At 47.0% G+C, this 24,240-nt stretch overlaps 1 long non-coding RNA gene across 1 annotated transcript in view; it reads right to left on the bottom strand.

Moving 5' to 3' along the window:
• LOC131274551 (uncharacterized) overlaps positions 1-16,618 on the bottom strand; it is a 47,490-nt gene extending 30,872 nt beyond the window's left edge. Inside the window, exon 1 of the long non-coding RNA XR_009181780.1 lies at positions 16,450-16,618. This is a non-coding gene — a long non-coding RNA (uncharacterized lncRNA). The remainder of the gene's footprint in view (positions 1-16,449) is intronic.
• Positions 16,619-24,240: the final 7,622 nt, after the last annotated feature.

The following is a 24,240-nucleotide window of genomic DNA, read 5'->3' as shown; positions in this document are numbered from 1 at the left end:
GTTGGGGAGGCATTTAGGCACCACTGCTGTGCCCAGGTGACCTGCTGCTCTGGTAAGCACAGCTCATGTGCAGAGCACCTGCTGTTTGCCAGATGTTGTTCTGAGCACTCTGCCCAGGTGTGCGCCTTTGTTTCCCCTCTGTGCCCCGTGAGATGGGCCATATTGCCCTCCATTTTATGATGAAAAACCTGAGTGCAGAATGGTGAGGACTAACTCAAGGGTGACACTGTTTTCTTTCTTTCCAGATCTCCTTCTAGACTCATGATGTGGGCCCCAAGGCTGACGCCGGCATCCGCGCCTGGACCCACTCTACCCGGCCAAGCTCCATTTGACAAGCCCACGGAGGCCATGCGGCCTCTCCACTGTCTCTGCTGGGAGGGTACAGCGGGATCCACAGGGAAAAGCCACCAGGGACAGTGGCCTGAGGGGCGGCGTGGACAGCGCTGGGGCCCACAGCAGGTGCCGCCAGCCTTGCCCTCAGCGAGCAATCTGCATCCCGAGGGCAGAGAAATGGAGGCGCAGATGGTGCAGCAGGTGGCTGAGATGTGAGCTTGGGGACGAGCTCGACACGCGGAGACCTAGAGAAGGAACATGCCACGTGGACACAGGGCCTAAGGGGAAACCAGCACGCGAGCTGGTGCCAGACCAGGCAGGCGGGAGCTCAGCGGGTGGGGGCAGGGGGAGGAGGTGCGCTCCAATGGGAGACAGCGGCCGGATCTGGGGGCACCCTACCCAGGGGCTCGGCTTGGATCCTGAAATCTGGGAGCAATTCTGGAAAGCCGGCCCCAGGCAGCCTTGGGCTTTCATCGTCATCAGCTAGCAAGTCACCGTCACGGCAGCGCGCAGGCCAGGACTCGGTTTCTACAGGGCTGCAGGGTCAGCGGTGGCCAGGGCAGCCTCACGCTCACGAGGACCCGGCTGTACTGTCAGAGCCAGCGAACTCTTCTGGAATGGGTCAGCTAGTAAATATGCTCAGCTTTGTGGCCCTGACAGGCTCCCAGGCATCTATGCAGGGCTGCTGTGTGGTGCAAAGCCACATGGAACGTGGCAAGCATGAAATCACTTGATTTACAAAAACAGACTGTGGGCTGCCTGTGGCCCAAGGACTATAGTTTCCTGATCCCTGAATTTGTCTGTAGGTTGCCTCAGTATGACAAGAAATCTGCTACATTTCTATATATATATTTAAAAGTCACTTTATTTATTTTTAAAGATTTATTTTTTATTTATTTCTTTCTCCTTCCCCCCCTCCCCCCCATGTTGTCTGCTCTCTGTGTCCATTCGCTGTGTGTTCTTGAGTGTCCACTTATATTCTGGTCAGCAGCACTGGGAATCTGTGTCTCTTTTTGTTGCATCATCTTGTTGTGTCAGCTCTCTGTGTGTGCGGCGCCACTCCCGGGCAGGCCGCACTTTCTTTTGCGCTGGGTGGCTCTCCTTATGGGGTGCACTCCTTGCACGTGGGGCTCCCCTATGCAGGGGACACCCCTGCATGGCACGGCACTCCTTGCACGTATCAGCGCTGTGCGTGGGCCAGCTCCACATGGGTCAAGGAGGCCCTGGGTTTGAATTGCGGACCTCCCATGTGGTACATGGGCACCCTATCCATTGGGCCAAGTCCGCTTCCCTAAAAGTCACTTCAGTTTTTGCCAATTTAAGTAGGAGGGTTGATAACAGGCAATGGGTAGGAACTATCTCTGGAATTTAAGTGTGCTCCAATTCATTCTATACTACTTGCTCATGGTCTGTCCTTAGGAGTTTCTTGGCTTCCCAAACCTCAATTTTCTCATCTGTAAAATGGGGATAATAAATGGTAACCTCAGGAATAGTCTGGAGAGTCAATAATAATGTCTATAAAATACTCTTGTAATACCTGACATTCTTTTGGCTCAATTCATATTGCTATTTGCAATCTTTACAGATCAAAATCTTAATTGGAAAGATACCAGTTCAACTGGAAATGGAATTCACCTTGCAATGCCTGTCTGACAATCTTTCTACAACTAGTGCTTTCCTTAACATCTTGCAACTATCTCACATTCATGTTTTTGATGTTCATCTTTTCTGCTAGCCTAGAAACTTGCAGCTCAAATGAATAACTTGTCAGCAAATAATTAATTTGCAGATTGTTGTCACAGGTCTGAGTCATTTGAGGATGCTCAGTCAGGGAAACATCTGGAGTGGCATCCTTTGTTTTCTAAAAGGTTTCACATAACCTGATGATTGACCCTGATGGTGCTACAATGGTGACGGTCTGCTCTCAGCAGGTCACTGGGGCCACCTTCACTCCTGGGCTCAGATAGTAGCAGCCAAGTAAAGGAACACTGAGGATCTCCTTGGCTCTGACCAAGGTTGGGGACATTTCTTCATCTGCTGCTGAGCTCACATCCTCTTCATAAGGATTTTCTGAAGTCCCAGCAGAGCAATTTCCTGACAAATGCCAGCAGTCACAGCAGTGACTTGTCTATTTTTTAAAAACTGCATAGTGGACCTTAAGCTGGAAAAATAACATATCCTTTGCCTTTTGGAATAGTTAGAACTATAAAACAAAAACAGTTGCATGTCACTAGTATTTCCTGGTGGACGTGTGCATTTCCCCACCCCATCATTTGCGGCTTGGACTCCTGACCACTTGCAGTGTTTTCATTTCTTGGAACTGATTCCAACCGGGGCCAGAATCCACTTTCTTTCTCTCCATCTATTTGGGTATTTGAATAAGGACTGACCGTGCTGGTAGTTCTCCTAACGGAAGGGGCCCGACATCCGCGGTGCCCCAGCAATCTCGAGGAGGGCACTGGACTGTCACCCCACCAGATGCTGGGTGTGTTTTCTGCAGTGAGAGCTGTTCAGACTGATTTGAAGTTTCCTGCTTATTCTTCACGACCTCCCCAGGAGGCGCGTGCTGCCCTCCCACACCTCACAGCGGTCCACGCTCACAGGCAGACGGGATACACCAGGATTCGACTTTATGGCGTGGGTTTTGATCGTCATGCTACGAGGAGATTCCAACTTCCCCAAGTGTTTAAAATCACCTTCCTAAGGAATTCAGAAATTCTACTTTAAGAGCTAAAAATATGCAAGGATTTGTAACTTGCCTGAGGCATAGCATGTTTCTTCTGTCATCTGGACTGGGAAGCACAGCGTGCTCGCCCTGGAAAGCCGCACAGCCCCTCGCAGTTGATCCACAGCCAGGGGCAGAGAAGGAGCTCGATGTGGAAAGGAATTCTGCTCTGTTATTTCAACACAAACCTGTAGAGATTTGCACATAAATAGATGCAGAGACTTAAATACTGCAGGTTATAGTTATGCTTGACTATCTTTTTAAATATTCAAACCATCGCCCACACATCCTTTTACTGTAATCGACAGAAAACAGATTCAGAGGCCCAAAACATGCTGAATGGGGCAAAAGGGGAAAGAAAAAAAAGGTTAGGATGGAGTTTGAGAAAAAGAGAAATATATAGACGCATCCACTAAAACAAGAACCCATCCCAGCATTTCCTGGAATAAAATCTATAAAACACTTTATGTAAAACCCTACATGAGAATCAGTAAAATCCAAGATCTGGCTAAAAGAAAAAGATAAGAATGATTAGATATCTGTTCCAATATATTATTCCTAAAATGCACTTAAGAGCCAGATGCACTGACGGTAATAGGGCCTACCACGATAAACTCAAGGTTGCAGAAGGTTTAGCTGATAACCTAAGACAATGCTCCCTGTGCCCTGACTGCTGACATGACGGACAATGAAGAGAACACGGCGCTCAGAGTGCCGGCCTTGAAGGCAGGCTCCAAACACGAGGAGCTGTGCAACTGTGTGCGGTGCTGGGGATTGCAGCATGTACCCCCAAAAAGACAGGCTCGAGTCTTAATCCATGTTTTCCTAGGAGTAACCCCAGAGTAAACAGTAAGCAGGACCTCTGAAGATGCTGCTATTTCTTGAGGCGTGGACGCACATGTGAACAGGGTCCTTGAAGGTCCTGTTCCGGTGAGGTCAGGTGGGCTCAGGGTGGCCTTCATCCGTCGGGGTGGACGCCGCTTAAGAAGTGGAAATGGAGACAGAGACACAGATGACTGAGCAGAAGTGGGAGGCGGAAGGGGGGGCCGGCTGACGGGGGCAGGGGTGCAGGCCAATGACCCCTGAGGACGGCGGCAAGGCAGCAGCAGGACACTGCAGAATCCGGGTGGACGTGTGGCCTGTCGAGACCTTGGTCTCAGACTTGCAGCTGCCAAATCACGGGACGGTAAGTTCCCGTGGCTTAATCCCAGCCACTGCGTGGCATTGCGCAAGTGAGACATACAGGTTCTCTAACTCTTGAGCCTCAGTTTCGGCATCTCTAAAATGAAGGAGAAAACACCTAACTGGATTCTAATGTTAATTATGTGAAAACTATAGTGACAGCAATACAGTAAGAACCCTACACTTAAATCCATCAGTAGTTTAAAAATGATGTTATCCAAAAGCTGCCCTGCCTTGAAATATGTAAAGAATGGCTTGGCAATAACCGTGATCTCAGAAATCCCAGTGATCTCAGAAATCCCATCGAGGGCTTCTCTGGGGAAAAGGCGTGCACTGTATGCGCAGGCCTCGCCTCTGCCCTTCCTGTGACCTTGGCAGGCACTGATAATGGATCATGGCACCCTCTCCCGCTGACATTCCACTCTCAGCCCCACACTCTGTGAAGTTAGTCTTCATCAATCACAGAGGACACATGAAGTCCACTGCAATCACTGGTTTAGACCACTGAGGTCAAGGTCACACAGCCAGGCAGCTCAGAATTCAGTTCTTCTGACTCCAAGTCCAACGCACAACCTATCACCCCAAGCTCCCTAGGTGTGGGGTGTCCTGTTTCCGGGATCTTCTGGAGGCAGCACAACATCAAAGAGGAGATGCCAGCATTAAAGGCACCTATGGGTCCCCGTTCTTTCTGGAAACCCCAAGTCCTGGAGATCTGTGGGAAAATAATTGCATTTGAACTTCGTATGACCTGTTCCTTATTTTAAGTGTTGCACCTGTTCTACTGTAGATGTTGCAATTGTTTCCTATTATTGTAGATGATGTTGCAGTTCTAATAGCAAACAGCTGCTTGGTAGTTTCAAATAAATTCAAGGTGGAAACCAGAGAGGAGGCTTTCAGAAGCTGTGAGTCCCCTGGTTCCACCTTTATCTCCTCTCTTATGTCTTTCTTTCTGTCCTTTATCTCATAAAGTTCTGCATCGCCTTCCCTTTGAGCCAGCCTATCGCTGAGCTGATCTCAGCAGTGACCCACAGAGCACGAGAATGCAGGCCCCTGGCCTCAATGGTCTCCACTGAGCCTGCCTCCCTCCAAGGGGGAGGGAGTGGGGGCTTGGGCAAGGCCCAGGGCACTAGCTTCTGGCTGGGAAAGGGAGCTGCTGGAAAAGCAGCAGAATTATCTGCAGATTGTCATGACTGTCCATGAAAAATAGGGGAAAAAGTTAAGAGACTACTTAGAAAAAATTTCAAATGCCCAGAAGATAAGGAACACAAAAGTGACCATTTCCAAAACATTGTTTTTACATTGGTTGAGTACATTCTAGATGGATTGTTCTGGTTCTTTTTAATAAGCATTTTGTGCAGACAGAAGGGAAATCACATAGCCAAATATTTTATTAAGTTATCCTCCCTTCTATTCACATCCAAGATGCCCATCTACCCACCCACCCACCCATCCACCCACCCATCCACCCATCCACCCATCCACCCACCCATCCACCCACTCATCCACTCATCCACCCATCCATCCTTTCATCCTATCCATTCATATTCACCCACGCACTCACTCAGGCAGTCATTTCTTTACTAAATCAACTCAACCACGTGTCCTGTTCACTCCTCTCTCCATCTATCCACCCACCCCTCCATCCATCCATTGACTCAATGCACATTTACTGGAGACCTCAGAGACAGGAATGCACAGAAGCACAAGGCACGATTTCCATCCTTTCAGCAAATCTGCAGTGATAAGAGAACACTTTACAGTATCAGCGCAGCGATGGAGGAAAGCACGGGGTGCCAGGGGAACTCAGAACAAGGGAGAGGTGGTCAGGGAAGGCTTCTTGAAGGAGACAGTGCAGACTCACCAGCTGTAGTGGGCAGGGGCAGATTCCCAGGCAGAGAGAACCACATGTGCCAAGGCATGGATACACGTGGCGCTGTGAAGTGAGAGTTCTAGAAGCTCACTGCTCAGTGGTTAAGTGCTCAGCCTTTGAGAAGGGACCAGCACGCCAGTCCTGGCTCCCCCTGTGGGTGAGGAGCACGGGGTAAAACTCCAGAGAAAATCAAGGAACTAAAGGGCAACCCAGTGTAAAAGGGGGATCCCACACAACAGGGCTTGCGAGTGATTTCACGCCATTTCTTTTTGATCACAATAAAGCTGGCGTGAATGTGTCTTTGACCTTTTCAGTGATAACCAGGGCCCAGTGAAAGAGTGAAATGCCATTATAGAAAGATTTGGACAAGCCAAACCCTGCACAGATGAAAGGAAAAACAAACAAAGGGAAAAAAAAGGAAACAAACTCCATGTAAACTGATTTCAGAACAGGTTCAACCAGCGAGTGGGCCGGGGAGAGTTTTCCCTTTCTTTCGTGCATTCACAGTCTTTGATTGTACAAATGGTTGGTCCTAAGGCGCTCCTGTGCTTGACAGCAAAGGCTCTGCAGGAAATGAAAGACATTTAACGAAGACATGGACATCGAAGGCTCTCACAGACACTGAAGGATCTTCCCGGATGCCAATGCAATCACAGGGCAGGAGCAAGGAAGGCTTTGTTTAGGCTCTAGCTGAAGTAGGAGGTCTCCAAGCACCTTCGAGAGAGAAGAAAGATTATCCATGGTGCCGGGGCCTCACATCTTGGGCAGACGCTGACTCTGACGTCAAGCTGTCCCAGCTGCCTGAGACACTGCAGGAAGACTTGCCCTGCCTGCTCTCCCAGCCTCCAGGCTGCCTCCACTCCTGGCCTCCAGGCTTGCCACGCTGCCTCCATTTCCGGCCTCCACGCTGCCTCCATTCCCAGCCTCCACGCTGCCTCCACTCTCAGCCTCCAGGCTTGCCACTACCTCCGTGCTCTCTAGCCACCTGGGGTATAAACCCCAAGGTGAGCCTGTCGCCGCTGCCCCCAGCCCTCCTCTGAGGCAGGCCTGCAGTACCTGGCAGGTCAGCCTCTGCGGCCCAGGGCCTCTGTGCACTCCCTTGCCCCGGGCACCCATCTGCTTTGGCTCAGCCTTGACTCCCTCGCAGCCATTCCCTAAACGCCTGCGCTTCGGCTCCCCCAGCTCCCCTTACCTCTGCTACGGGACCCCACTGGGTTGCCACCTCCTCCAGGGAGGGCCCGTCCTGGCCCCGGGCTGGACCCCCATCTTCACCTGGGCCTGTGTTCCCGGAGGGCTGAGCCGGGGCTCACTTCTCCCTCTGGCCCAGGAAGCAAGACAGACAGACCTACGGATCCGGGAATGGAGGGAGCGGCTTCCTGCCCTGCACGGTACTTGCAGGTGCTTCTCCACCAGGCAGGGTTCTGGGCCCCAGGGCTGGCCTCCTCTATCAGCTGCTTCCTCTCCCAGGTGGACGCGGGATGGCTGCACGGGACTGCCGGGGACCTTTAGGATGGCACAGCCACCCAGGGCCTGCGCGCCGCGCCCCGGCTCCGGGACCCTTCAGGACCCCAGGCAGCTGGCCCAGGCCCCGTCACCTGGGAGGGGGCTCCCCGCGCACCCGGCCCAGGACTCCTGGCGGCCGTCAAGCCCCCGTGGCAGGGGTGGGGGTACAGCTACAAGCAGCCTCCCCCACCACCAAGGGAGCAGGGAAGGAAAGCCTGAGAATTAAATAAGCATGAAACCAAAACGTGATGTGCCACAGGCAACCCGCAAAGAGACTGCAAAGAGAGAAAGAGACGACCCCCCTCCATGCAACCCATTACACACCTTCTCTAGAAGGCACGAGTGAGGGTGGGGGTAGGCTTACAGGCAGAACTGGGGGTCTCTGGAAGTTATACTATCTTCTTCCCAAGAAACTGGGAGATAGGGGCTCTATCTTCCTTGATTACATTCCAACAAAATGAACTCCTTCTCTGAGGAGACCTTTGTGCCCAGGGAAATTTGCAAGAGGCTTATTCAACCTTCTACAGGCATTTAAATCTACACTACAAAAAGGGCACTCAGGGTGTCGGTTTTCTAAGGTAAATGCAGGGCAGGGAGGGCGGGGTAAGCCTCTCCCATTCCAGGGGAGAATTTTGCCCCTTCCCATTGTTGTTGTCTGTAACTTCTATTTGCCACAGATCCTTCCTGACTTCCTCAGCCTGGCTTACAGGGAGGGGGGGTCACTTGTCACATTCTGCACAAAGGACTGAAAGAAGATACCTGATGGGAGAAGGGCTTCTAAGATTACTGTATTAGTCAGCCAAAGGGGTGCTGATGCAAAATACCAGAAATCAGTTGGTTTTCATAAAGGGTGTTTATTTGGGGTAGGGGCTTACAGACACCAGGCCATAAAGCATAAGTTATTTCCCTCACCAAAGTCTCTTTCCATGTTTCGGGGCAAGATGGCTGCCAATGTCTGAGAGGGTTCAGGCTTCCTGGGTTCCTCTCTTCCCAGGGCTTGTTTCCTTCTGGGCTCAAGGTTTCTCTTTTCCCAGGACTTGTTTCTCTTTCCTCTGTGTGCTCACTTCCTGGGGTTCCAGCTTAAGACTTCAGCATCAAACTTTAACATCAAAACTCCAACATTAAATTCTATCCTTTGAGAGACATCATTAGGCCACGCCCTAATTATGTGGCCCAATCAAAGCCCTAATCATAACTTAATCATGCCCAGGTACAGATCAGATTACAAACATCATCCAATATCTATTTTTGGAATTCATAACTATATCAAACTGCTACAATTACCTTCACAAATGAAGGGAAAAGCCCTTTGAAGAAAAAGTCCCTTTGCCACTTCCATCTCCCCAACCATCACAGATTTCTACCTTACAAGTGTTTGTGATGCCTGGAGCTGCAGCAACCATCTTATAAGCAAGAAGCAACAAGGACAAGGTTGAAAAATCAATGAATTTGGCATAGCAGAGCAGAAGAATGCAAAGAAAATGGGTACATGCCTATGTCACTGAGCTGCTTAAACAGCCTCCCAACAACTAATGGGGACACTGTGAAGTAAAATAAGATGTCTGCTCACATTGGGCACCGCTGGGAGGGAAACCCTTCCAGGAAGGGCTGGAGCAGAAGACAAAATCAATCGCCCTATAGGGGTTTCTGAGAAAAGCTCCATCCTGACCGGGTCGGACCACACCCTAACTGAAGCCACTGCCTGAGAATGTTCTGCTTACAGCGGGTTCACACCCCGAAGAATGAGTTTATCCTGGGGGACACACAACTCCAAACCCCACAGCTGTTCAATCACAAGCATGAAAAAAGTTTATAAGTAAGAGCAGATTTCAGAGGAAGGCAGTTATGGCAGAACAAACATTGGGGGGTGGGGGAGGCTATAAGGTACATCTGTTGCCACTACCACAAGATACACGTGTCCCTGGAGCTTGTGTCCACTGTGCTCCCTGCACAGGGCGTGGCGGTGACCCCACCTCCCTTTCAGGTGTGAAGAGAGGACAGCTTCACATCCACCCCACCCTGGGAGCAGCCCTTATTTGACATAAAAGATAAGCCCATTTATCTCAGCAAAACTCAAAGCTGTGTCTATTGGGGTTCTATCTATTGTATTAGGTGAAAATAAGGAAAGCAAAGTAGGGATGTGGTCCTGAGAAATGACACTGTCATAATACTCACTGTAGTGTTAAAATGATATTAACGGGGGCATTTCACATCTTGAGTCCTAAAGCACAGGACAGACTTCCCACCACCGGCTCGGCTGCTGGTCGAGCGGGCAGAGTAAGTATATGCAAATTAACACAATCACACAGCAAAGTAATAAAAAGCACAGCTGGGGAAAACAAAGGCACTACCTCCACGGCCAAGACGCAGGGCAGAAGCCCAGGGCTGGGGAGGGGCTGCGGGGGGCACTCGGGGTGTCCCGGCAGAGCCGGCAGGGCAGGGCAGGTTTGCAGGGGCTGCAGCCTTAGGTGGGACCGGCCCGAGCCCCCGCTCCCGCAGCTTAGGGCTGCAGCGTCCCGGGCAGAGGGAGGAGCCGCGACACAGAGGGGACCAGAGCTAAGAAGGAGCCCCCCCTGGCTCTGGAATTGGAGGGGCCACGATGGCAGGGCCCACTGGGCATGTAAGCCAGGGAGCTGTTGTCTGGGAGCCGGGAAGCAGTGCCACGAGCTGCCCGACGTGGAGGGCGAGCCCGGGAGAGAGCGGGGACAGCCGTGTAGGGGAAAAGGCAAGGGAAGCCACAGAGCCAGGAGGACACGGGGGCTGGAAAGAAAGTCTGCAAGGCCTACAAGCTAGAGAGTCCACCGCTCAAAAATGGAAATGAACAAACAACAGGGCAAAGCATTAAGAATTTAAGGCTGAGCAATGCTGGCGATCCTGTAGAGGCAGGTAAAGGGACAGCAGTGACAAAACAGGCTATTATACACATGTAAACTACAGTCCATGCAGTGCAGCAGTGCTCCAAACTGTATTCACCAAATGCAATGGATGTGCCACAATGATGAAAGAGTTTGTTGATGTGGGAGGAGGGGGGGGTATATGGGAACCTCTTATATTCTTTAATGTAACATTTTGTGTGATCTATGTATCTTTAAAAAAAATTGCTAAGATAAAAAAAAAAAAAACCCAAATCTTGCAGTTATCGCTCGGGTAGAAATCTTGCATGTCTACCTACACGCACACGCTCAGCACCTCCTTTTCCAGGGTTATACCCTTAGGATGCGTGTGAGAAATCCTTGGGAAGCAATGAGGACAGAGTGGCTGGAGAGCTAGGGAAGGGCTGAAGCAGCAGCTGCTGACGTGGGTGACGTGGGGCGCCACCCCGAGGGTCAGGCCTACCCGCCGTGCCAACAGGGTGATGACCATAGAGGCTGCTTGAGGTGGACACGGGTTTCTGCAAGTGCAATATTCACTCTCCCTTTTCCTGCCAAGAGTACCCTGATTTTCTCTAGAGGTCCCACCCCAGTCCACTCTGTATCCAGTGGCTGGGAAAGAGCTGACCCCCACGGCCAGCCCGGGCAGGTCAGAACATGGGGCACCCGTGGGGACAGAGGGGGTTTCAGGGGTAACAGTCAGGCCTTTAAGAACCACCCATCAGGCTTTGCTGGGTTTCTTGGGAAAGAGGAACACTCTGTCAGCCTGAGGTTCCAGGGGCTGCAGGTGTCCGTCTTGCAGCACCTGAGCATGAGGCACAGGAGACAGCACAAGACCAAGTCTTGATGGAAGTACCTGAACTGCTGGGTCCAGCCATGCCTGAAGCCTCAGACTTTTCCTAATAGGAGAGACAATCAATTTCCTTTTCTGCTAAGCCAATTCATCTGGGTTTCTCTTACTTACAAATGAAAATACCCTGGGGCTTAATGCATTGCCATTGCCACATCCCATGTACTTTACGGGATGCAACTGCAACAAGGAATATGAAAAAAATAAAAACAGAACTGACATAGAAGCAATAGCTGTAACCACTGAAAATATGAGAATACCAAATCTGTGTCCAGCCTTTTAATGTAGGGCGCTTAACCTGTGCTCTAGAGCCCTTTCAAAAAAATAACCACTTTTTCTCATTGAGTATAAAGAAAGCTAATACATAGAAAACTATATAATGCCTCTACTCAAATGAATCAAGATGAACACATGGAAGACGCTACAACTCTTTGGGTTTTAATTTCCACAAGAGCACACTTTCTTGTAGCCTTACATGTCCAGGGTTTCATTTTCCGTTCTCTGCTGACCCCTTCTCCCCTTGGCTATGGAGGGTTAAGGAAGCACTGGCAGAGGTGCTGAGGAAGGACTGAGAGGCACCTCCTCTCAGCCCATTGCCTTCAACATCTTTATCACACACTTGAGCCATAGTTTTGAAAACAAGAGTCCTCAACAAAAACCAAGAGTCTCTTTGTCCTTCAAATGCATCACGTCCTGGTATTAATACTACCTCCTCCTCATCAACAGACACCAAGCACAGGGTTCACCAGGGACGACGTCCCAGCCGTGCCTGGTCGGTGACAGCCTCTCCAGACAACGGGTTTCCCTTAAACGCTGTAGGACACCCCAGATATTCACTGGCCAGCAAACCTGTCCAACCAGGTGAGCCGTGAGCAGCTGCTGGAACCAATGTCCACACACCTGAGGTGTGAGGGAACAGAAACGTGTCCTCTCAACATGCTGGAGGCCAGAAGATTGGAATCCAGCTGAGACAGGGCTCGCTCCGTCGGAAGGTGGGCGCCTCTGGCTTCTCCCAGTTTCTGGTGGCCCAGGAGCTCCCTGGTTTGAGGCAGCACTCCCTCCACCTCTGCCCGCATCCTCCCACAGCCTTGTTCTCTGGGTTCTCCCTTCTCTCAGCTTCTAAGGACACCTGTTCCTGGGTTTGGGGCTCACCCTAATCCAGGATATTCTCACCGTTCATCTTGAGATCTTTAACTTGGTTCCATCAGCAAGGACCCTTTTTCTGAATAAGGTCCAAAGACTCAGGTTTTGTGAGGCCATGTCTTTTGGGGGCCACCACTGGCCCTGCTAAACCCCCTATACAATAGGCAGTAACTTTTGAGGGGACCTGACATTCCACATACAGGGTAATACCAACAGCTGTTCTTTCTGGGCTGCTATTAATAACCCATTTAGCACAGTTTGTAAACAGTCTCTGATCCCTCCTCACATACAGATTTAAGTGGAGTTGTGCCTCCTCCAACAAGCCCATGCACTTTTTGGGGAAGGGCAGGGCAGGGGATGTTTGTAATGAAAGCAGTCAGAGCCCTCTTTACAAAGCACTTGCTTCTCATGAACCTGGGTTCAATCCCTGGTATCTCCTTAAAAGAAAAAAGTTACACATCCATGACACCACAGCTGAAAATAGTATCTAATTACACCACTTCCTCATTTATAACCAATTTCCTTGACTTAATTCTCTGTGTCATCTCAACAAAGGAACTCCAATATTAGCTTTTTTTTCTAGCTTTCCCTACGGCTAGTGGAAATACCTACACATAAACACAGAGGCAGTGCTGAGTAGTGAGAAGAAAATAGGTCTGAGAATCCAAAAACAGTTTCTGGTGGCCCAGGAGCTCCTTGGTATGTCCAAGGAGGGTACGTCCAGCCCAGCCACCTGTAGGTGAAGTCTATCTTCTCTGTGGCTCCTGTGCAGCAGCTTGCTGTCAGCCTCACGTATATTGCTTAATGTATTCTTTTGTTTGTGTCTGTGAAGTCAAGTTCAGCATGGAGATCAAGGAGAATTAAAAAGCCTAGAACACTAAACTTTAATTTGTGTCCTTTTAGCCTCTGGATACCTGAGTAAGCACAGCCTTTTCAACATGTGATCCAGTTCAGGGGATCAGAACCTGGAGGAGAAACAAACCAATTCCCATGACCAGAATTCTGAAAGTAAACTCTGCGAGCCTTGCACAATGAAGCATCCTTCTGTAAACTGGTCTTACTGGGATTGTTGTGCAGGAGCTGGAAACACGATAGATCTGCAAGTGCATCCCTGGCCCTGGACAACTGGACTTAAAGCTCATCTGAGATTGAGAAGTTATATAAAAAGCCAAAACAATATGGCTTATCTAAGCCCCTGCAAAATTATGCCTCTGTAAAAATGTCATTAAATTGCCATAGCCCGCATAGTCTCACAATTACATAAAATGACTGTGTTATTAGCTCCAGCTAGTAAAATCATCTTGGGCAAAATGTATGTAATTAATAAAAGATGAACATTTTTATTCAGCTGTCTTTGCCCTTCCAAATCCTAATAATTTGTATTCCTTTTATTCAAACCAAACTTCTTATTCTATTTTTAAATGCAGTCAAGGTTTAGTTAATGCATAACCACTTAGGATTTCCAGAGAGGCTGAATGGAGACCTGGATGCATCTCCTCTCCAAAAACAACAATGAAAAAAGACTGGAAAAGTTTCTAAGAACAACCGTTTCAGAACTCTGGAAATTCTTAATGAGGTGCTGACAGCCACACTGATTGCATCTTTCTGGTTTCGGTTTGCAGGTTTTTTATTAAAAAGACTTTTGTGCTAGGTTCACCCAATGAGTTGAATCTTTGACAACAACAAAAACGTACCACCCACTTATCATGTATTTTTAAAAAGTCTATTTCCATATGGCCAGTCACTGTTTCCTCAGCGATTGGCAAGGGGGGTCAGGATGATATGGGCACAAGAAACCCCTCAAAACAGAAAGCACATACGAGATTTTCTTAGCAGCGTTGCAAACTTTGAACTGAAAAGGGAATGAAAACATCCTTATTGCACTGAAGGAATTCTTTGGCAAGCATTTTTTTAAACAAAGCAGACACTGGCCACAAGCAATGTTTTGAAACATACAACTGAGCTAGCGCCTCTCCAGGAACTCCGGGGAAAGAAGCTTCTGGAAGCCTCCTGGGTAAGGGCATGAATTACACAAAGATTATTTATAATGACTAAAAGCACTTGCAGGCAGTCTATCGGTGGCATCTTAGTGTGCTCTGAGTGCATGTAAATGTATCAAGGGAGACATAACATGTTATTCCATTTCCCTCTAGTTAAAAAACAACAGTAGTTAATTCTGCTTGTGGACTCTGTCTGACTGTATCTTTCCCAGTGCAATGCTCTGTGCAAAAAGATCATCAGGGAAGTTTCTGATACCCCCCAGGGGCCACGTTCTGCTATCCCATGGCTGTTCCTTCTAACCCCTATGTGCAATCAATGCCTGGCAAGAACTTGAAGATCAAGGACCAGACTTTTCTCTCCATGGAAAGAGAGAAGTGGGGAGAACACATATTTTTATTGCTTTCTAGATATGGATCTGTCAGTCTCCAGGAAATTGCATACAGGCCTGTGGTGAGAAAGCCAAGACAGGGCCTCAGCTGCATGGTGACCAACATGTCAAGTTTTTGCAGGACAGTCAGAGAGGCCACGGGCAGCAAGTTGATTAGGACAAGAACAAGGTGTAAACAACCTCCTATCACCACGACAGCTGGTGGCTAAGTGTGGAGTCCTCAGACTCCCACTCTCTCCGGGTTTCTTATTCCACAGTCGACTAAGCCTGCCAGGCTTGCTTCACGCACCATTTCGAGCCAAGCCCAGAAACTACCGTCATTCCTGTGCAGAGGACAGGAGAGGAGGGGGAATGGGGGTGAAGCCAGGAAGGAGGCTGATGGCGTCTAAAGATGCCAATTAAGGGAAAAGTCATTTGGCTTGGCCACAAAAATAAATACAATTTCAAGGAATGAGTGGTAAAAACAATACCAGCCAGATGCTCATATCTGAGTGGGAGCTGCTGTCCCTTTTTGAATAAGGAGCTTAGAAAGTGTTCAAAACAGACCTTCACCAATTTGGTCATCCCCTGCATTCAACCAGACTGAAGGGGAGTGAGACTGAGGAGTAATTTCTCACCCTGTGATTCATTGTGATTTCTTGTTCCTACTCCATCCCAGCAGAGGCGCATGCTCTCTGCCCAGAGGACAGCGATAAGGTCTAACAGCTTCAATTTTCCAGTTATGGGTACGATTTAGCTGAGATTTATGGCAGATGAGAACAAACGACACTAATCTCCAAGTTTATCATCTTTCTGCTGCATTTTATCATCTTTAAAACAGCAAGACCTTTAGGCATCTCCCGTCTAGAATACTAAGTATTTGGATGCATGGAGCAACAAAGCATGCACCCAAGGATGTGGGCAGGCCACCTGCCATCACGGAATTTAAAACTTAATGGTGATTTAAAAAACAACAACAACAAACAAATCCCAATCCTAATGCAAAGCGTAAGCACACTGTTCTCTTCAAGTACAGTAAAATCCACTGGTGAAAGCAAACAGTCTTGCCCATACTGATTCTCAGTTCTCATTCCCTAACAACGACCCTGCCCCTCAACTGGACGCAGTCCCTCCGTTAGGAAATCGCATCATTTCTCTTCTCAGAATATGCCAGCATTTAACTGAACTGGCAGAAAATAGCAGCGCCTTGAGTTAAAGGAAAACTAAATTGCCTCCTCCCTGCCTATAGAAAAATCAATGTATATTCAAGTCAGACTTGATTTTCTCTTTGTTAGGCTGCTAACCAGATTTCCACTAGTTTATTCAGGGTTACGAGCCCGCTCAGGCAACATTAAGACGCAGGCAGACCGCGTCCACTCAGCCCGAATCCCGGGACTCCGTGAGCACTGGTGGGCGCTCGTTAGTTACTGGGAACGCCGCCCACACCGCGCCGCGGGCTCCCAGAGAGTGGGAGGAGGACCTTCTCTGCTAAGGCCCACCAGGCTGCCGGGGGTTAAAGCGCCAGGGCCCTGGTGCCGATGCCTTACACTGCTCAAGAACCACGACGCGGCCCTCTGGCCCTGGACCAAGTGCATTTCCTCCCACCTGCCCACCCCGGCTCGCGGGGTGCGATGACGGAAGCCACCAGGGGCAGGTCCTGGCTCGCGGTCTCCAAGGCCAGAAGGCTCGCTTCACCCCGCCGAAGCTTTCCGCGGGCCTTGGGATTCCTTCCTTAGAGCCTGCCTGGAGTCACAGGGCCATGTCTCCTCTCGCTTCCGGCTTCCGGCGGACTTCCGGTTTCCAGTGGACTTCCGGCTTCCGGCTCCTCCCTGTGGCTTTCCGTTCCTACTGACTCGCTTCTGTTTCTAAGGGACTCGAGCAACATGGGCTAAGGCCCAGCCTCTTTCTCATGGGTCACACTTTACCTAAAAATAACCTCTTCAAAGGATATATTAACAATGGGGTCACGCCCACCGGAACGCGGATTAAAAGAATTTGTTCTTTTCCTAGGGTACATCTCATTCTATCACGCTCACAGACCACCCCCCACTACAGGCTGTGCACAAAGAAAACAGACAACTCAGCTGGAACGGTTCAGTGTAGCTGAAATCCTAAATCAAGCCCTCCTAGCTACAGACCATATTTGCCCCCAACATTTGTCCCTCAACCCCTTTGCTCCACGTAGCTAAATGCTCAATGTTGTATATGGATATGTGTATTTAGATGTATATGTAATTGTATAAACAGACACACACACATATATAGAATTAAGTTTTTTGCCAATATTTCAAAACGGGAGCTTCATATTAAATTCTGGATTTCTAGTTTCTCTTGGAAAAACAAGAATATCTGTCCACACTGGCACTATATTTCTGCCTGGCAACCACTAAGGACAGAAAGGGGGCTTTGGAGAAGGCTTAGGCTCTGATGTCCCAACAGTCCCTACCACTGTCTTAAATCTGGCCAACTTGACTTTCCTCCCTTGCAGGCATTTAAGTGTCTCATACATAATCCTAACACCCATTTGTCCATCCATCTATCCATCCACTCATCCATCCATAGAAATAAATAAAAGCCAGAGTGCATGGGTCCATATGCAGTCTTCTATATGAGTCCTTTTACATATTCAATTTATTTTATTTGTTCAGTGTGAGGTACCCACACCTCTCTATTGGCTTCTCTTTGTAGTTGAATGCAGCACCTATGAAGTCAGGCTGCCTGAGTTTGAATCCTGACCTTGAGGCTTACCAGTTACATGATCTTGAGCAAGTTCCAGAATGTTTGTGAGCCTCTGTTTTTTTCAACTGTAAAATGGGGATAATAAGGGCACCTCCCTCTTTGGGTCTTTGTAAGAAGTAAATGAGATAATTCACGTAAAGCTTTTAGCACAGGACCAGGCCTAGATAAATATCTCAGTCAGTACTTGCTGCTACTAAAGCTGCCAGGACCCCTATTTCTCTTATAGTAATTCTATAATAAAGGAATGACTTCAGAATGAAGATGCAAATTAACCCTTGTCCATTAAAGAATGCACAAACGCAGATGGTGAGGTAGCCACACCTTATATCCATCACCTGCATGCTCTCTCCCATCACCTCTGGGCCAGCCTACTGGGGTGGGGGAAGCTCAGGCTAAATTCCTTCCCAGGGAGACACTGGAAGAGTTTTGCCCAGCAGCCCGACAGGGAGCATTTTAAACGAAAGCTTCCCAAAAGTTATGGTGGTGAGAAAGAAGAGAGAGACTCTGTAAGTCACCTGCTCTGTTGCATAAGTTTCTCATTTTGGATCTGCCACCAGGGCTTCCTGCAATTAGTCTCACAGTAACACGGATGCATTCATTTAGTCACTCATTTACTCATGAAAAGAAAAAAAAATCAAGAACCTTCCATGTGCCAGCACAATTCTAGATCCTGGGTTGTTGTGATGAATGAGATAAACATGGCGGCTGCCCTCAGGGAGGCTCACTCTAGGGTGAGGAGACAGTAAAAAGCAGATAAACTAATAATGTGTTTTGGATCCTGATCAATTTTTTTTTTAGCTGAAAAACAGATTTTTTAAATTTTAATTTTTTTTCTCACACAATGATCCCTCAAGGCTTTGAGCAGAGAATCCTCCATTTCCCCATTAAACAAGGGTCTTTCTGACAGGCAAAGGCAGCATTCCATGAATAGCTGGGAGATTCCTGGGCTTTTCAAGGCAATGTCCTACCTGCCAAGATGCTAAGAGGGCTGGGGAAAGCATGTTTTTAAAGCAGTGAACGCTCTGATAGCATTCTGATAGGATTCTGTTATTACTCCAGACTATCATAAAGTGACTCGTTTCTCTGGCACCCAACTTGGAGACTTAACTGCCAAATTGGCTTTAGTTTTGTGTAGCATGTTTCAAGAGTGATATAATAAAATATGATAAGATTTGATGAACTATTGTAGAAAATTATAGTAGGGAAGCCGATTAAAATTTTATGGAGAAATTTAAAGGATGACTTAGCACACACCCTTGATCTGTAAGCAGTCTGTTGTAAGGTATTATCTTTTGTAAGGCAGTTGAGAGAAGTGTTTGTGTATCTCAGTAGAAGGATTAGGTATTGTAAGTTCGAAGAGGAAGAATAAACAATGTACTTCGTGTCGGATTCTCTCAAGGATACAGTCAGGTCCTGTATTTTGTTCCTCTATAAATGTCTTTAGAATAATCCTACACACAGTTACTAAGGACTGCCACGGATAGAACATGTGGCTTCTTCTCATTTTTAACTTTCTTGATTCTAAATTTAGATCTGTTCTTTAAGCTGTCCGGCACCCAAGGAGCTGGTTTTCCCTTTTCTTTTCTTTTCTTTTTTAGGTGACACATTTGGACACATTAGCCAGTCAATCGCTGACTCGAAATGCTGTGTTGTCATGACCTAGATACTTAAAAGAAATTGAAAAACAAAATGTATGTGTCCATTTGTCTTGAAAAGGCAAGCATTTTACTGAGTAACCTAAGATCTCAATAACTCAATAATATTTGCAGCCTGAATTATATGATTTTATAAAGCATATCAAAATCTCTCTGCTTCAGATAAGTCCATTGACTTTAGCATAGGCATTTTGCATTTGGTGAGCTCCGAGCTGATCAACTTACACTTGCTTTAGCCTCTGCGCACAGGAAGACTACATTACCCAGGACCCTTTGCAGCTACCTGAAATCATGTGACCATATTCTGGCCAAAGACATCTGCCATTTTCTGGAATGTCCTTGGGGTTTTTTATGCTCTTTTTCTTCCCTGTCCACTAGACAGGAGCAAAGGCTCTGGGATGGTGGAGCTATTTAATGGAAGCTCCCTGAATCACTGCTTGAAGAGCCGCTCAAGGGACCCACCAAAACTACATCACTCCATGATGTGGGAAAGAAATAAACTTGTGTCAATTCACCGAGATTAGGAGGTTGTTTGTTACAATTAACTAGTATTATTTACACATACTTTATGTTGGGGATTGCATCATGTCTCCATAAGGATGTGTACAAGTCCTATGGGTGTGAAACCATTTGTAAATAGGACCATGGAAGGCATTACTGTTAGCTAAGATGTGGCCAAATTGAATGAAGCTGGGCCTCAATCCACTGTGGCCAGAGTCCTTAGACGTGAAGGAGAAGGAAATCGCGGAGGGACATAGAAGCCAGGAAGAGAAGCTGGAGAATGGGCAGATGGCTGCATAAAGTCAGCACCAAATGGCACACAATCCAGTGTGGAACCACCGCTGCATACCAGGAATAAAACTCACTTGATCCTTAACATGGGACTGTGCAGCACAGCGAACCCTCATGTAAAAAAGGAGAATGGTTAATGGTGCTTATACAAGAAGGCTTTTCTCTGAAACAGAACAAGTGGATGTTAATGTTTCAAGATGTCAATATCAGGGTGATGTTTGGGCAAAAACACAACCAGAGCAAACTATGGACAGTAGTGTATAGTAACATATTAATAATCTTCCTTCAATAGTAAAAAAAAAAAAAAGGAAATTTGCTAAGTGAAAGAAACTAGACAAAAGGTAAGACATATTGTTGAACTTCATCTATATGAAATATAAATACAAATAGATTAGAGAGACAGAAATAGATTAGCAGTGATGAATGCCAAGAGAAAGATAGAAAGATTGAGAGGTGCTTACTAAGGCACAAAGTTTTATTATTTGTTTTTTGTTTTATTATTATTGGAGTAATGAAAATGATATCATATTGATTGAAGTGATGAATGCACAGCTCTATGATTATACCAAATGCCATAATTGTACACTTTGGATGGATTGTATGGCTTATGAATATGTTTCAATAAGTTGATTTGAGAAAAATAAAAATTAAAAACACTTTTTTTAAATGGCACATACTCTGGAAGAAATCATGGCCTGTTGAGTCCTCAATTTTGGACTTGCAGCCTTGAAAACCTGACTTCATAAAATTCCTGTCATTGTGTGGCATTGGTCATAGTGGCTCTCTTCTAAGCAGGTGGTTTCTGTTGTCCAATGCCCAAGCGTTTCATATTACCTTAAGCTCTAGAGAGATCAGTTTTACCATATTTAACTCCTTCTTTTATTTCCCTATTTTCCTTTTCAGTTGGGGTCATAAATTTTTATTTTAGTCTCCAAAATGTGAAAGCTCAGGTTCTAAAAGTAAGAATATTAATTTCCTACTGTATAGGCTAAGCTTTAAAAATGCATCACTTAATCCTTATAACAATCTGAAAATACATATACTGAGGCCTCTTTTTGGATGCTTTTTGAAGTCATTAAAGTATTACCTACACCTGGAAATATGCATAAGCAAACGTGCACAGCTTATGACCTTTAACAAAGTGATGTACCCAAGAAAACGGCACCCAGATGATGAGAGAACATTCCCTCTATCCCAGATACTTCTTGAATCCCTAAAAGGGAACTGTTCTTCTGCATCCTGCAAAGATTTGCCTACTTTGGGATTTTATATACATGGGATCACACAGGTTTTGTTATTTTGCATCTGGTTTCCTTTGTTCAATATAATAGTTTATGTGGATTTTCTTGATTAAGGTTGGATATATATTATTTCCTATTGAAATCTATTCACCAAGGAAGAAAGTAAAGAAATTTGGGGAGATTAAGAGAAAAAAATTTAAATTAGTTATTTTGGCCAGTGGAGTTCCAGATTACTTTTCCTTTTTTTTGTCCTTTTTTCTGTATTTCCTATTTTCTAAAATTAGTATAGTTAGGCTTTATATGGAGCTAAATTAGCAAATAAATATCATTATTAAACATAATCATTGCCACATAATTGCTGGTTGTGGTTAACATCACCATCATGGTGAAATTATTATAAAAACTTATAAAGTGTAATTTTTACATTAACGAAAGATAAATTGACCTCTGCCCTAGTTTCCTAAAGGCTGCCAATGCAATCTGCCAGAAGTGGGTTAGCTTTTATAATTGGACTTTATCAGGTTAAAAGGTTACAGTTCTGAGGTTGTGAAAATGTCCGAAAAAGGCCTCATCAGAGATGCCGCCCCACTGAAGGTCGGTTGCAGGTCACCCAGGACGCCTGCCACATGGGAAGACCCAACGGTGGCCTCCAGTCTGGGCCTCTGCTCCAGGTTCCTACCCCCGGCTTACTTTCACCCCGAGCTCAGCTATGGGCGCTCAGGCACATGACCCATCTCTCCCCTCTTCTCTGAGCCTCGTCTCTTTCTGCCTCTCAGGGAACTCTTTCCGTGCCTCTGCGCTCTGCTGATTCCAGCCTCACCATCACCTCTTGGTATTTCTCGGTCTCTGCTTCTCTTTCTCTGTGTGTCTTGGCTTTCAGTCCTCTGTTTATAAAGGATCCCACAAGAGGACCAAGACCCACCCTGGGCCACGCCTCACTGAATTAATCCCATCAGAGGCCAGCAAAAGAAGCGATCCAATCAGAGCTTCTGCTCACAACAGGTTTGCCCAGCTGTGTACCGGGGTTTCTGTTTATTACAAGAGAAGGATACAAATCAAGAGCAGCCAGGGGACAAATGCAAAGGGCAGAATTGAGGACAGGCCAAGAACAAGCTTCCTGGTGTCCCAGAGGAGGCACTGGGAGGCAATTTCCTGGCCAGTGTGTATACAAAAAGGTGTGAACTGCTGCAAACCAGGAATGCCATACCCAGGTGGCTCATGTGCTATTCAGTGTCCAGCCCCATCCTGGAGGTCGAACGGATACAGCCTGGCCCAAGGCCTTGGCATGCAAAGTGCTCTTATCAGGCAGGGCCTTCCAAGGACTCAGAGGTCACCTTTCAGGTGGCCACTCCCAGGAGCCATTCAGGGGCCTGTGCACCCAAAGGGAACAGGGTGTGAGCTCCAGCTACTGCTAAGTCCACCCTTTCCTGCACACCGCCCAACTGACTCCAGGAAGCCCTGGCCTAGCTCATCGGTTTGACTCAAATTTATGGTGAGAAAAGTCCTAATCTGGTTTTGCCTCTGTGAAGAAACAGTTCCAAAAATGAAAACATCAGTCTTCCTAGTCAGGTGCACAAAGGCTGAAATCTCTCTCATTTGAACTAAACTGGGAGTGAGGAACCGTCTCTGGTATAAATGGCTGCAGTCTAACACCCCCCTCCCCGGAAGACCCCACTTGTCCGCTCCTCCACCCCTCTCTTGTCTGAGCCCTCAGGTCCAGTGACTTCACTCCTAGGAGCTATTCTTTGAAATCCTCCAACCCTTTTTTCTTTCTTTTAAAAGTAATTTAGCTACTTTTCTAAAACAATAAAGACCATGGCCCAAACATACATTTTCCAACCAAGTACATTTAGGTAGTGTCATACAGAAAAGATCTGTGAACCTCTGTCGTGAATGTGGAAGTAGGACAAATGCTATCCTCTACAACAGCAAGACAAACACAGAGGGAATGCGGGCCCGTTCCAATGGCAGACACTGCCATCCTGTAAATTTCTCATAAAATTTTAATCGGCTTCCCTATCATCATTTTCTACAATAGTTCATCACGGTCAGACTCCTTAATCCTTTAGGGTCCTGTCCCACCAGTCACCAAATTGTTACCAAACCAAAGCAGGGGATCACATGACCCCAGACCTGAAAAAAGGGGGTTTCAAAGAGAGAGAGAGTTCAGTGCTAAGCGCAAAGCAGATCAGATGGCCAATCGCCTAAACTCTGTCTCCCTGAGCCTAAGGGGCTGAGGCTTTTTTTATGGCTTCAGACAAGAGAAGATGGAGTTTGTTAGCATTACAATAGCAAATATAAAGAAGGGCTGGGAGCAGGCTAAAGTCACCATGTAATAGCAAATATAAACCAGAACTGGAAATAGGCTGAAATCACCTTTACAGTGGTAAGTATAAACACTGCAGTCAGAGGTTACGATTGTTTGTCTTCCTAGTTAAACTATTTCCCCTTTCATTACATGTTGAAATAGCATGAAGCATTGAAATGGTTAAACTTCAGTGTTGTATAGGCCTAAATCTGAATCCCATAGGTATGATTATCAGAGGGGCTTTGTAACAAATTTTTTAACCATTCAGACATTTTTTTTAATAAACTATTTTTTAGAGCAGTTTTGAATTTACAGAAAAAATGTTAGAATGGGCAGAGAGTTTTCGTAGCCAGCCTTGGTTTTGTTTTCACCTGTAACAGAGCAGAACAGCGTCAGCCCTGCAGGGGCTTCTACTTACTAGAGGTAAATGTGTGAAAGAGATTACGGCAGAGAGTAGAGACTCAGAAGGGCGGTGAATATAACCCAGTGGCCTCGCTTAGTGCAGTCCATAGGACGACTACTTGACGTGAATTTGTTATGCTTTGAAAATCAGTCGATTAGGGTGCATTCAGAACTGTTGTTCCACGGCTGCTTGAGCCCTGGGTGCTGTGCCCGCCCCTGCACCTGCTGCTCCCTCTCCCTGAACCCCACCCCCCAATCT

Source organism: Dasypus novemcinctus, chromosome 19 (assembly GCF_030445035.2).
Source record: "Dasypus novemcinctus isolate mDasNov1 chromosome 19, mDasNov1.1.hap2, whole genome shotgun sequence".
Lineage (NCBI taxonomy): Eukaryota > Metazoa > Chordata > Mammalia > Cingulata > Dasypodidae > Dasypus > Dasypus novemcinctus.
This window is presented reverse-complemented; position numbering and strand designations above follow the sequence as displayed.